This window comes from Lathamus discolor, chromosome 5 (assembly GCF_037157495.1).
Source record: "Lathamus discolor isolate bLatDis1 chromosome 5, bLatDis1.hap1, whole genome shotgun sequence".
Taxonomy (NCBI): domain Eukaryota; kingdom Metazoa; phylum Chordata; class Aves; order Psittaciformes; family Psittacidae; genus Lathamus; species Lathamus discolor.
In genome coordinates this window covers 30,669,839-30,685,445 of record NC_088888.1, presented here as the reverse complement: position 1 = coordinate 30,685,445, position 15,607 = coordinate 30,669,839, and positions in this window count along the sequence as shown.

Here is a 15,607-nt window from a genome sequence, read left to right as displayed (position 1 = left end):
AAGCTGTTAGTAGAATTCCTTAACTGACATTTACAGTGAGACAGTTATTTTCTCAACATCTATATAACTTTGAGAGTAATGTGCTTGATTTAACAGGACTTCAATTTCATATTGATCTGAGAGCAGAATTGCTTAGCATTTATCTGAATTTTGTATCTGTATAAAAAGTTAAAAGTAGCCTAAATTTTAAATACTAATAAAATGAAAGAATTTATCAGGGAACTGCCCCAGGTTTGAAAAATAACGGTAGAGCAGTAACAGCAGAAAGCTATTTTTAAGATGGATCAGTTCCTTCACGGCTACCAAGGTAGCCTCGCAAATAGTGGTTGTTGGCATGGCTGAAGAACTATATAAAGGGAATAAGATGAAAGAGAGGGGGAAGTATTTAAAATCTGGTCCAAATCATGGCTGAATGGTCACAGAACTGCTCTTGACCCAGGCTGCACTGCAGATTAGTTGGGACAGAGCTCTGAATGAGAATCCTCTGTTTCCAGTGCTCATGCTGACCAAACATACAATCTCACTGACTGGGGCCAGGCAGATAATCGCTCAAAAAAAAAAAAAACCAATCCAGGCTTTTCTAGCGGTAGTTAGTATGCTCTGTTTTGTAGCTTCTGTTTCTTGTATAAGAAGCTGACATCTGTTTTTGTAGGCAGCCTGGGCTGTTTAGCAGTCTATCATGTTAGAAGTATCAGTTTTGGAATTGTGTAGGCAGAAAAATTAGAATGTTGGATAGCCTCGCCTGCTAGAAATGCTTTGCCTTGTTGCAGCAGACCTGGTCACAAGCCCAAGTGCCCTCCTAACCGCAGTGCTGCAGAAACCGGCTGAACTCAGCTGCCACTAAAGGAAAAAGCTCTCTCCTGTCATAATCAAAGAGAAAGAAGGGTGCTTAATCCATTTTTTCTTGTCCAAAGTAACAGTATCTCGGCCTAGATCATATGAGGGTAGTTCAGGACTTGTTTGGTTAAAATGGGACTTAGACAAGATTCACGCAAAAATTCCTTCTGAAAGCACCTAATCTCAGATTCACCTGGCTGAGCTCATGCTTCACTGCACTGTGCCCACAAATGTCTCAGTCTTTGACAGGGATGACCAGCTGGCAGAGCTAGAAATTAAGTGCTGTTCTGCCTATTTCATCTCACTTGTCTCAGGTGCAGTAAATGCTCCCCTCCCTTGACTGAAGAAGATGCGCTGTGACATGGAACCAAAGTGAAGACTTCTGTCAGAAAAAGTTGTTTTTGACCCTCTGGTTGATCTTGTCATTCCCTTATCTGCTGTCATACTTCAATGTTCTGTTTTCTCAGTGCACCGCTGGATGCACCAAAGCATAGGGGTCTTTTTTGAGCAAGAAATGGCAGCATGGGTTTTCAGAAGGTCATTCATAGATATGCAAAAAGGATGAAGCATGGCAAAAATGTTAGCTCTGTCTCATAAAGCCACCAAGTACAAACATGTAAAGCAGCATACACGAAACACACAGACCAGACATCAGCCAAGTTACCTCTCTATACTCTGGAGTTAATGTGAACACCTGGTGGCCAGATATTTGACATACATGACAACACTGGTCTTTTACAGAGTTCAGAGATGTGTCTTACAGAACTTGGCTTGTAGGCTATAACAGAATATTTCTCCTAATAAAAAATCTTGGTATGACTTCAAGCCATTTCTCCAATGGGAGTGAAGAGGAACGAGGTTGTTGGAACAACAGAGTAGGATGAGAACTATGTTTTTAACCAGAGCGGGATATATTTTCTAAAGTATGATGTGGCCCAGAGGGAATGTACCACACTCAACCCTGTTTGATTCTCACCCCATAAAATGTGACTAAGAAAAACACCTATCTCAGGAAAATTCCCTAGGATTCTCAGTCAAATGAATGGTGATACTCAGAGTATTGCTTTTTTTCTGTTAGATTTACACTGAAGATGCCATCTTAAGACTTTCCAAACTATATACCAAAGCTGAAAGGACTTATTGCAGCATTAACTTGGCTAGAGATATTCTTTGCTAAAAGCATATACTGCACTTCAGGCAATTTTTCTTCAGCACTATCAAAGTACTACAGAAACTGCACCAAAGGTGAGTATCTGACCCTCCAAAGTGCAGTTTCTCTAGTGCTATTACTTGCCATACATTACACTGTCATCTGTTGGCCAAATGTATTTATGACACTTGAGAGATTTATTTAAACCATTTTTCCTAAGCCTGTTCTTTCCTATTCCATTGTTTTAAAGCAATCAGCAGCAGCTTGACAGCTAGCTGGCTACTAGTCCTTGCTGGAGAGCAAATCACTCACAGTGACATCAGGGAGATTCTTAACTATCACCTCTGAGATTTATCAATGTCATTACTGGAGATTATACACAGCCACTTGGGAGAAGCAGTTTGAAAAAATATATGTGAGCATATAGGTAGATGGAGGGGAACAAACTATTAGACAATTTTAAAGATGAATGTTTATTCTGTGCAATTTTGTGCATGATGATTCTATCCTTTGTGGGGGGCCTGAGAGGAACTCTGTGCTGCTTGAAAGTCTTCTGCTTTTGATTTCTGTGTCTTGTACCTTTAAATACCTAAACAATGTGCTTGTTTGTTTGCAGTTATGACAGCCATACCTTTTCATCACAGCCTGTCAAAGGCTTACTGACTTTGGGGCTTGTGTGTAGAGTCCAACTAAAATCTGGTGATTAATTTAAACACCCTTCCATAAACCCAAAAGTACAGTGCACATAGAGCTCCAACAGATCCATTCATCTGATGTGACTTTTTCTGAAGGCAGTCTGTATCCTGAAAATACAGTGAAAATATGGCTTCCATAGCCATACAACTTATTGTCTCTTCATAGGATAAAATGGCTTACATCCATGAGCTTAGTTTTCTTGGAGAAGCAAGAAAAAATCTTATCTTTCTTCCTTCTACAGCGCAAGTCTGATTCTTACAGTTACTGAATAATTTGGTCCCTTTATAATATGCCAGTCATTCTAGTACCTATAATGATTATTTAATACAAACAGCAGAAAGGTTAGAGGCTTACTAGAAATATTTTTTTTAACACTGGAGGATATGGTAATGCATTTAAATGGCCTTCCAAAAAGTTATTGTCAAGTTTATTTTAATATGTCCCTGTTATTTTTTCCTGATTTGTCACAAATACACAGCACACTGAAAAAATCCTAAGAGTGACTTCTTTCAAATGATGAAAGAAACAAAGAAATAAAGAAAAACAACTCGATTCACAGTACTTTTTAATAAAGGGACTTTTCCTTTATAGAAATAGTCTTTTCAGCAACTGCATTCTCTCCTATTTCAAACAAACTGGCTTTCCTTGCTGGAAAACCTCATATCTCATTCCTCAAATACTTGCAACAGTTCCAGTGTTTATTGATCACAGCAGGGCTCCTTAATTGGACTCACTTACTTAGGCTGCAGGAAAAGGTCAATACCAGCATATGCAGATCAAGAAAAACTTCCCACAGAAGCAGAATGTGTCAAACCCTTGACCTCCCAAAGTTAGGATGCGCAGATGCTCTGTAGCTCACACAGAGAATACACATGATTACACAGAGAGAAATGAAATGACTGCTTGGTACTACAAAACAGAAACCCTCATCATAAAATAATATTGTTTACATAGAACTTCTGGACTCAAAAGCACAAAATGTTTTTCAGTATAAGGTAATCATCACCCACTGGAGTAATAGCCTTCTGCTGGGTTTAGATTAAATTTCCTGCTAAGTGTCTTTATAGGTGACTGTATATTTACATAAATTCAAAGGCTACCTTCTTTGTGCTACAAAAGGTAAACGAACTGTGAGGTGCCCCTGGATAGTTATGATACGAAATTATGTTTCTAGCACATAAAAAATAACTTCATATCAGTATTTGGTTATCATATTTGTTAGTATACAAATTCAAGAATTCTTTCCATATAATATTGAAGGGACTGCATATTTTCTGTAATAATTATGTCATTTCATTGGTAATCTTAGATATGGATGTGTTTTTATTTACTATGGGAAAGTAAGTGTATGCTGATCCATTTCTTCTCTTTAACAGGTCTTCCAAACTGAGGCACCTATATCCATACTAAGATGCTTCAGTTACTAATCCTAACAGTAAGCTTGATGAGTACTTGCACTTGCGTTGACTTAATTACTATAGCAAGTTTGGCAAGTCCAGCTTGGATCCAGAGGTAAAGAGTCTAGACTAGGGAAAAATATAACATTACAAAGAGTTCTGTAACTTTCTGCCTCCTCCTATGACTTAATAGTAGTGCCCTGCCACAGAACAGTCTGCAAATGTATCCTGGAGATGTTTTTCTCCTGTCCAAGGTTGGCAGACCCCAGGAGAGCAGGATATTGGCAGAGGAGAGCACCAGCAGTCATTGCCAGCACAAGGGTAAGTTACACAAGAAATAACTTGATAGGCACTTCTGCCTTCTTTTTCCTTCCTCATCCTCTCTTTCTTCTCCAGGGAATTTGAGAGCTGACATTCCTGCCAATATGAAACTCAGGCTGCAAGTAAGCAGAGTGTTCGACTTGCCTCATGCTCAAAGATACTGGTGTGTAAGTACATGCATGTCCTACCTGGTCCTCACTCTGTCATTCATGTCACAAAGTGAGGTCAAATGAATGTGATGAGAAACAATTATTTTCATTTGGAGACTCATTGTTAAAGCAGCAGAGTTGGAACATGCTCTCTGCCAAACTGTTTAAAGTACTGTAAGAACACCACAGCCCATGGTGACCTCTTTTCCTGCTCAGCCTGCATGTTTCCTTACCTCAGCAATGCTCATTGAAAAATACCCATCTGACAAAGCCAAAGTGCTTCACAAGAATTTATTGATTCTGTCCAAACCTTCAAATAAAACCAGTTGGGAAGGTGGGCGAAATAGCCCTGTTCCCTGCCTTGTGTGTTTCCAGCCCTCCAGGCTTTCCTGGAGTTTCCTTTCTCCTTCCACCTAGCTGGGGAAGTTTTGGTGCTCCCTTGCCCTGTAGCTCCCAGGCAGCTGGGATGCCGTGGAGGTAGCAGGCACCAGCATGGCTCTGATGCCCTGCTCACCATCTGCATGAGTGGCCAAGGAGAAGCCACATAGGTGTTCTGACTCAGCTGTCCCTTGGGCTGCTTGGATTTACGGCCTTTTCCTCAGCAAGCAGGATAAATAAGGTGAGAGATGCTGGTTTGCTGTGCTGAACACCTTCTTACTGACTCTGAAACAACACAGTGTAGTGAAATTCTGTTATCTTTTGGGCTGATATTTTTCTTTTTAAAATTCTGTTGTAAGATGACCTTGCTTTCTATGATTGTGTGTTCCTTGGAGAATTTTAGCTCGATTCCCAAAGCACTGGGAATAGATTGAGAAAATTACATTTCAATACTTTCTTGATAAAGAAAAATGTATCTTAAGCTTTCTCCCTGCTGCTTCAAGAAGATCAAAAGAAGTAATGAGTTTTCTTAGCTGGACTAATAAGACTTAGGAAAGTTTATTGGGGAAATTAGAGGTTATCTTTGTGGATCTTCTTTGCCTTGAAATTGCAAAAGGATTTAGCTGATACCCTTTTTATTGTTTTTATTTTGTTTTGAGAATTTTTATCATTATTTTTGTATTTCACAAGGTTTAGAAAAAGACCTTTAGATTGGGTTGAATTAAAAGAATTGTATTTTTATTTTATTCCTCTATTTATTTTTATTAAATGACAGTTTCCCAACATACTCCTTTCTTCCTAATTTTACCTAAGTTACAATAAGCATTTTTATAGTTGAAACAGTTCAGAAGATTGAGATAAAACTAAAATCAAGCAATGAGCTAAATCTCTTTCTTCAGACAAAATGCATTTTATTTTTGGTTCTATATTTTGCAGAGTGAAGCTTAGGACATATTTTTTTTTTTTTTCTAATGGAGTTCAATGGCTAAGCTTTTATTCTAATAGAGGAATACTTGTCTAAACATCTGTCATTTATCAGTCCATTTGTGCTATATACTGCTAGAACCATTAGCAAAAATAGCAGGACAGAAATCCACAATCAGAGATAACAGTCAGCCACTGAGTTTTTTCTTGGTTTGCATATGCTAATTCATTTGTTTGATCAAATGAGTTTGACCCTAGAAGTTCTTCCTATAAATTTTGTGGTGCATGTAGATTTTACAAATTATATTAAATAAAATACACAAACAAAACTTCAGAGTGGGTAAGTCTATGTAACAAATTGCTTCAGTTTTCTGATAAAGAAATTACTTTTATTTTCTTTCCACAGTGAACAGATGAAAAATATTTTTTGTTTAATAATAAATACAGAAGCTCTTTGCATGTTCTTTTCATTGATATAATCCTATGGTGAAATGTTATTTATTTATTATGTAACATAGATTCTGTGTGAAACACACTTCTTTCCTATCTGACTGCATCAAGAAATCCAGCATCCTTTTTTTTGGTGTTTGTTCTTTCCAACTTTGATACTACAGTTCAACAAAATATGATACTAACAGCCCTAAGGAAAGAAAAGAAATCTAAGTCTCTGGTAATCATAAGGCTGGCATGAAGTCAGCACAAAACAAAGAAGAAGCCTTCGATGAAGCTTGGTGCAGGCCTGAATCACAAGCAGTGGAGAGAGACACATGTCTCTATTCAAATAGGGCTGGACTAGATGGGGAGGGGTTCAAGCCCTTTATGTCCCAGCAAGTCAGCTCTAAATCTTCATGGTTGGAGCTGGGTCTTTTCCTCATTTGCTCTTGGTTTTTGCATTGCTGAATCTCAAAAAAACCCTTCTTTCATCAAAACTGGTATATTCTCACACAAGAACCTTTCAGTTTTCCCAAATAAATATATTCCTATAGTAACACAGATTTTCCTCACAAGTTCTAAGTAGGAGAAGGGTTTAATCTGGCATGCTGGAATTTTCTAGCAGCAGTTTTCCAGCAGCAATTTTCCAGCATTTTGACATTCAGTCTCCACCACAAGCACCTCCCACATTCAAGGCCCCATCTGAAAACAATAGCCAAACTCAGCAGGAATCAGAATTCAGGAAGTGAAATATAAATTCCCACCAGTTGGGCAGGTGATCCGAGTCCTCCCACACAGCTGTAGGACTTGAGGAGTGTCACCAAGTTTGGCTTCTTTGTGGTCAACGGACTGGACAAGGCAGTCGTGTTTCTGGACACTTTCCACCGTGAGCAGGTCTGCAGGGTATTCTCTAGTGGGATTTTATATACATGGCAGTCTCCATGCTCATTCTGCTTAACTTGTATATGAAGGGCACTGTAGATATTTCCTTAATGAGCAGTTTTTGGGTTCTCCTACTCTGAATTTAAATTCCTACAAACATACTTTGTGATTAAAAAATCTAACCCAACAGTGTGGCAATCTGCACGATCACTCCTCCTATGCCAAATCCTGAAAAAGGTAAATCCCAAAAGAAAAAGCAAAGAAACGGAATACTGCCTTCTCTTCTGTGTTTAGTTTGACCATTAAAATTGTCACAGCTCTTGAGATAATTAAGATTTTGTCACTTTTGCACCTCATTAATTTGGTAATTCACATAAAATGTGTTCTGTATTGGCTTAAAATAAATTCATTAATTGAGGTCAAACCCTCCTTATAAGCATGGAGATTGTTCCATCACTAGCTTAGCTAGCTGCCTAAATAGTAGATACATTGCTCATTTCTTTGTTATAAAACTTCAATTATAGCAGGTAAGAAAGGAGTGCCTTGTATTTGTCTTATAGTTCATTGTGGCATATTTACCAACAGAAAAAAGAAAGATCCCTAATCTTATGTGCTCATGTGGTATTCAAAGCCCAGACTGCTCAATACTCTGAGTAATGCATCTGGAAAATTAAGCCTTTCAGATAGGTGATCTAAAATCTTTGCTGAGTAAGGAACTTGTCTAAAGCTAGTAGCCACTAGGTAATCATACAAACAAATGTAACAAATCTGATCTCTCCTCTGAAACCATTGTCATCTTTTTTAGGATGTGCATGGAGAAACTCGGGTGCCCATAGATGATATGAAAACCGTGCACACTAATAAGCAAGTTTCTTGATGTATCCAGTTGGAAGTAAGCTAATGAGCTTAATGGCTAGACAGCAATCAGCACAGGTATTGAAGTGGTTCAGGTACTCCAGCCCTGAGAGGCTTAAACTTCTTCTACCATAACCTCTGGGTGATAAAGCAGGAAATAAGGCAATAGGGTACCTCCATGCCATCTAGTTGAAGATAGGACATCCAAAATTGCTGAATAGTGAGACTAGTTGGAGAATTAACAAAATGGAGTCTGACTCTGCTGCCAAGTGATTAGCTCAGTCTCTGCCAGGCTTGTTTTTCTGGCTTCTGTGCTGAGAAGAAAAATATCTCCAAGAAGCCTGACTTATCCCAGAGTTGAAAGGAAAGAGTAAATATGAATGAAAGAAAAAAAAACCAGCATGACTTTGTGATATCAGCACAACAATGACTCCTATGACCCACTGTTTTGGTTATACTTTTCCATTTGCAGGGAAATATGAGTTCACTCTTGCTGTTATAGAGCACTTTGCTTTCTAAAGGTGAAATGATTGTGTTTCAGCAATAACAACATACAGACAATGACTCAACCTTTTTCTTGAAATTTCATGTCCATTATCTGTCTTTTCAGATACACCATTCCCAGTAATGCTGTATAATTTGATGGCACTCTTGATGGGGAGCAGTATTTTGGCTGTAATGAAGTGTATTATTCATTAGCATTTTATTGCTGATAGCCTGTTTGGTACTGAGAACCAAGTTCCCACTGTGTATCATTTTCCTTTATTGCTGTGATTATCACTAGATAATCCAGTGTGATTCATGGAATATTTTTGTTGTTGTTGTTGTAGGTATTAGAGTGATAAATAACCGCAAGAGACATGGAGATCACACAGATTTAAACTGTAATTAGTTGAACTGACATTACCAGTTTTACTTGGTCGTTTTCTTATTTCACAACTCTAGTGTGTATAATTGCAAAGAAAAACTAGCAATTAGACATAATACAGTATTGCAGCGATCAATAAATATTCACCTTAACTTTTTTCCACAGTAGGCTCTGTGCCTTAGTAAAGCATATGTTAGATTAATGGTTTAAGCCTGACTCTGTTGTGAATGAGAATCCACACCATTAATCCCCTAATTTTTTTACAAGGACTTCTTAACAGGATGGGTATGCGCAGGGGTACTCTGCAGTGAGTGCACTTTCAGGGCTCCTCCACAATCCTCTCTGACAGATCTGCAGCACAAAGGGATCAAGGGGCAGGGGAGGAAAGTACTTTGCACTGATTTACAAAAGTGTGGAACTGAGTCATTTCCACCCACTTTACAGGTGCTGTGAGGGAAAATATCTTTTGTTAATAAACAGCTTTGTGACTACAAACCTTAGGCATTTAGACAGAATTGCCTGTATCCAAACTATGTACATTGCTTCTGTAAATTGGTCAATATGGTATTAAAAAATGCTCATTTTATTTCCTTTTTGTTCTCACAAATTCAATTGTAAAGTTATTCCAAAATGTCAGTGATTTGGAAATACTTCCAGTTTTCAGTGCAGATTCAAAGTCACTATCTACCTCTTCATTCTACAGCACTACCTGTTTTCCATTTGGGGTTCCTCTTTCCTGTATATGTTCAAAATGGCATCTGAAACTGATCTTTCCAGGTCTGTATCACATTGAAGTCTTACAGTTTTCACTGTGCCTGACCACTACCCACAGTTCCTTCTCCTTTCATCCCTTACAATTGCTAAGGCTGCAACTCACAGCAGTTCTCACTGTGTGTTTCTAGTGCTTATACATTTGGTTCTTACACAGTTTATGCCAGCCCTCAAGATTAGCTACTTCTTTCTGTACACAGAAATGCTCTTCTGCACATTTAATACTGGTGCACTGCAGTTTTGCTGCACTATTGTATTTTGATTCTTACAAGAAGAAATGGCTGTTTTGTTGTATGCCCTTTTTTTCACCTGCCCAGGAAAGAATGGAGGAGGTGAAGGTGATTTAAATCACTGTCAAGTTTACCACATCTCCAATTTACCTGCATTTTTGTCTTTAACTCTCGAATTGCTGATCACTTTTTGATCCTTTCAACAGTGCTGCATTTGTCATAAAAGCAGAATTTCACATTTTGCAGGAGAGTATTTTGTTGATCTATGTTTCCACTGGTGCAGCAGGATTGCAGTCACAGTCACAGATTTTAGCTGAGAATGGTAAACATTCAAGCTTACTAATGGGAGGATATGAGAGACAGTTGCTGCCCTGAGTGTATGGTTATACAGTACAGGAAGAGGTAACAGGTGAGTTTTAAGATGTATGTGTACAGCAAAAACATGTATGGGATCCTCAGTGAATCTGTGTTGATCTAGAGTAAGAGAGGAGCTGATGTGTAGTTTTTTATAAGAATACGCATGATTTTCTTGAGGAGTAGTGTCTTAAAGCTGAAAAGATGGAGAATGATTTTGTCTTTACAAGTAGCTGGGCTTCAGGGAATGAAATGTGATTAAATGAGTCCTAAACCTTCCTGTTGTTAGGTTTTAATTATTTTTTTTAATGATTTTATTTTCAATAACTAGGTCTTCCTATGTGCTGAGGCACTTAACTCATAGCTGTTGAGATAGGAAACTTTCTGGACATCCTTTAAGCAGTCTAAGGAGGCATCTTGAGAGACTTATTGAGAAGATGTGTATATGAGAATGTTCTCACATAACGTGTATGTTACGTGTTCTCTCATTGCAAAGCTGGGAACAGATATTGCGCTGCTAGAAAGAGCAGTCAACCTCTGCCCACAGGCTAAATCCAGTCTGAAGAACACTTCAGCTGTCTGGTGGCTGAGTCCCTTCTGCCCTCTTTCTCCAGTGGCCCATGGCAGCATGAGCGAACACATAGGCCTCCCCCTGATCACACTGCAGATGCACCATTCAGGGATGAATACCCAGCTTATTAGATAATAGCACATCATGAATGGTTATTTGGAGTGCCTATCAGCTCTGGGACAAGCACATCTGGTCACAAGGTGGAAATTTACAGCACTGTGTGCTCTTCGAATACCTTCATGAAAGCATACGAGGCATAACCTGGATGAAAGTTTGGACACGTCTATCTACCTAAGAACTAAGAAGTAAAGATGGCTGAAGGAGAAAAAACAGATCTCCTCACTCTTACTTTTTCAAGTTTGTTAAATTAAAAGGGAAAACATCCCTCTCATCTAAACTATAGCATCCTGGCTTTGCTATTTTACTGGACAATACAGCAAATCCTTTTGCATAATGTTTCTTTATAGGGTGGATTTGTAATGAATGATTTTGATGGCAGTGGGCTGACAAACAAGACAAATATTGATTTCAAATGCCAAGAGGTACAAGAACAGAGTGAGGAGAGGTGTCAAGTTCTGCTGGGGATGCTATGACAAGTATTAAGCCCTTGTGCTCAGCTCAATGATATCTGAATGAAAATATCATGATGTAGGCAGCCATACAAACATTAATGGCCCACCAGGGGGAACAGAACATTCCTATGCATTCAGTATAGGCAGGCAAATTATTTGCATGAAAAAGGCTTGCTAATTGAGTCCATAAAAGGGGAAAATAAATCATGTCCTGAAGTAATGAGCTCTCAAGATCTCCCAGGGAGAGAGTCTACTGGATTCTGATACCATTTGCACCAGAAGAAATTGCTTCATTGGTCGGCAGAGATGACAATCAGAACCACAAAGGTCCTAATTATGATTTCACTCTCATAAAAATTTTTTTTTAATTTATTTAAAAGATTGTTTTTCCTCATTTTGCAATATTTTACTTTCATGGAATCTGAAGCTGGAGCTCCAGGACTGAGGGAAGAATGATCAATAAATACAGTCAAGGAAAGCAGCAGGCAAGAGGTCGAGATTTGGGGGCAAACATGTCATGGGGGCATACTGAGAATGAGGCTTCATGATTCCTTGCTCTTCTTTAGGATCATAGAATCATAGAATTTTTAGGGTTGGAAGGGACCTTAAATATCATCTAGTTCCAATCCTCCTGCCGTGGGGGAGCGACACCTTCCACTAGACCAAGTTGCTCAAAGCCCTGTCCAGCCTGTCCTTGAATAGTTCCAGGGATGGGGCAGGCACAAATTCTCTGCTCAGTGTGTTCCAGTGCATCACCACTCTCACAGTGAAGAACCTATCTAATTAAATCTGCCATCTTTCAGTGTAAAACTACATAGTAGTTTTACTATCACTACATGCCCTTTAAAAGGGTCCTCTCCAGATGTGGGTTGAGGATACAGTTGCACCATTAGTAGTGGCATTAAGAAGTTTTGTGTTGAAAATAGCTTGCCATACATGCTACATTCCTTTCCCCCTTAGACACTTCTCTGTGTGTCCCTGCGGCAGTTAGCAAGGCTGACACAGCACCACCTTAGAGATTGCTTTTGAACCACTTTAAGCTTACCACAAACCTATTTTATTAGTGGCACATAACGTTTTGCTTCATTTCAATGTATTTTTGTTTGATTTTTAAATAAGCAAAGATGCTTTAACATGAAATAAATTGCTGATGTTATTTTGAAGCTGAACCTGAAGGAAGTAAATATTCAGCTATTGTCTGCATCCTATCTCATCATGAGAAAGACTCTTTTCCACAGTTGCAAGACATAGCTGTGAGTTTAAAAAAGTGGAAACTGGAGTGGACCTCCTGGACCAAAAAGAGCTTGTAGGAAGTTGAGGTGCAGCTCCTATGCTGGAAGCAGGTCAGGAGATGATGTCTGCCTGTGATCCCCCTGAGCGGTCCTCACCTGAGGGCTGAGCTGAGGTTTGTGCTGGGGAGGGCTTGCCTTTGCATGAGCCGCTTTCCTGATGAGGACACTTTGTGCAGCCCTGCAGCCTGTGCTGGTCTCCTGAACATCCTGCACCCAGCCTTTAGGTTCATTCCTGCTATGAGGTTTGCATTTTCTTAAAAGTCATCATTGTATCTTTCTTCTTTTTTTTTTTTTTTTTCTTCTGAGAAAATACTTCAGCCAGCTGAGGATTATTTCATTCAGAAATACAGTTGTGCAGTCACATACCAAGACTTAATGGATGTCACTGTATGATACCTCTTTTTGCCTCTTGCTTTTCCACGATGTGTTTTCAGATAAAAGCTTTTATTCTGTTGTCCTCCATTGTAGCTTACTCTTCAGTGGATGCTTCATGTTCTAAACTTCATCACAGGCAAGACTGATCATTTTAAGTTTCTAAATGGAAAAATATTGTTTAATTTCTTTTTGTTTTTCTTTACTGTGGCTGGCTTCTTCCTTCACAGAGCTTTCCACGGTAGAACTGAGGGAATGTGGATTCTGCTTTTGCAAGGTGATATTTTTTGCCAATGTGGCTTGATTTTGTTGAAAGATTGAGAAAACAGGGAAGGAAAATGCAATCAACAGTTATTCAGGTGGCTTTGCAAAGGTTTGATTGTTTGTGAGTTCCCGTAACATGATAAATGAACGGAAAGAAAGATGTCCCTTAAAATAAGGAGTGTCCTTCAAGATGAGATTGCTGGTGAAAGAGTGATGCACTGTGGCATGGTTTGGTCATGCATTGCTGGAGGATGAAAACCAGGATTTCTTCATGCCACTCTAAAAATTAGTGAGAATCAGCAAGTCAAAATCTAGCATCTCTTAAATCACAAGATTAAGTCAATTCTTGAAATGTAATTGGCAGTGCATAACAGTAATTAAAACCAAACAAGAACTTTATATCCTTATCTCATAGTCACCTTCCTAAAATAAGCATATATAATATTTTAAAAATATGCAGTGGATTTTAGGTAATCTGGCTGGTGAAAAAAGTGCTCTTTTAGTTTTCCATTTTTGCCCTGGTATTCATGACTTGGCTAGTGCCATCCATCACAAGAATACATGAGGAATTGTAGACCACAAAGAAAACTCAAAGGAAAGGCTGTAGTTTTATAATGAAGTCACTCCAGAGACTCTCATGGCACTCAAAAAAGAATTCTTCTGATGCAAATGAGAATAAAATCAAACCATTTGCTTTAAGATACAGAGAGATTTCCCCATTTCATAATTTTTTTTGTCCTCAGCTCTTCAATGTTCTGCAATAATTGCTGGGCTGCCAGTAGCTCTCAAACAGCTTGACATAAATGTTATGAAATCTCACATTGGAGCACTGAAGTTGAGGCTGTGAATTTCTGGAACATTTCCTATCACTGCACTGTTTATGCTGCAAGAAAAAAGTGCCAGAAAATTTATTGCATATGGGGTAAAATAAACATGTTCCTCTTCAGAGCCAACTGTGAGTCTTTTATCTGCATGGAAGATTTCCTTTACCTGTTTTGAAAGTCATTCTGTAGGGAAGAATCATAGAGATGGCATGTGATTTCAGTGCTCAACTACAAAGCAAAATTCATGAGAAACATGCTGTGCAGATAGATAATGCAGCCCTGGAAGAAGTCAATGTTACTTCTGGGATATGAGACACTTGCCGGTCTGGTAAGCACTCAACAAAATGTATAAGATTTTAGTTTTGATCTTATGTAGAAATACCCTGGTTATATGAGGAAGAGGAAAATAGATCCCTGTTATGAAGCAGATGTTCAAAAGATGTTAAACTCTAGAACTATCTGGGAATTTCAAGGCCATGTTGGATGGGGTTTTGAGCAACCTGGTCCAGTAGGAAGTGTCCCGGTCCATGGCAGGAGGGTTGGAACTGGATGGTCTTAAGGTCCTTTCCAACCGTATGCATTCTAATATTGTGATAAAAGGACAGTTTCTTAGAAGGCAGTTGTAAATATTCAGTGCTTGATTAACAACCAGGCCCTGAAATCTTTTTGAACAGTGCACGTCAACATGCTTAACCTAAAAACCTTTGCAATTACTAGAAAGACCCCTGAACTCCTTGAAATGAGCACAATTTAACACTGAAAATGCCTTTAATAACAATGACAGGGAGACTGCAAGATGTGCAGGTGACATTCCCCATCAAGTAACTTATCCCACATTGTGGACAGAGAATCCAACATTATACCGTCTTCCCTGCAGCCCTCTGAACACGCTGTGTGAAGCAGATGAATGAAACTTGAAGGACAAAAAATTCAAGAGATCAAATGTATTGCTGTGCTTTGACTTAATACTTTGCTGGGATTGCTACATAGCTTTGTGTCCTGGGTTCAGCAGCAGCAGTCACTTTTCTCCTTCTTAGTAGCTGGTGCAGTGTTGTGGTTTTGACTTTCAGCCTGGGAACGGCACTGATAACACCAATGTTTTTAATTGCTGCTCGGTAATGTTTAGTCTGACCAAGGACTTTCTGAGTCTCATGCTCTGCCAGGGAAGAGGGGAAGCCTGGAGGAAGCTGAGACAGGACACTTGACCCAAACTAGAGGCATTCCAGGCACTATACAAACTGGGGGAGTTACCCGGAAGGGTTAGATCATTGTTCATTCTGGCTAGGTATTGGCAGGTGGTGAGCGGTTTGTGTTCTCTTCCCTTGTTATTTCCCTTATCATTATTATTATTGGTGGTAGCAGTGGTGGTTTTGTGTTATATCTTAGTTACTGGACTGTTCTTATCTCAACATGTGGGAGTTACATTCTTCTGATTCTCCTCCCCATCCCTCCATGAGCAGGGGGAGGA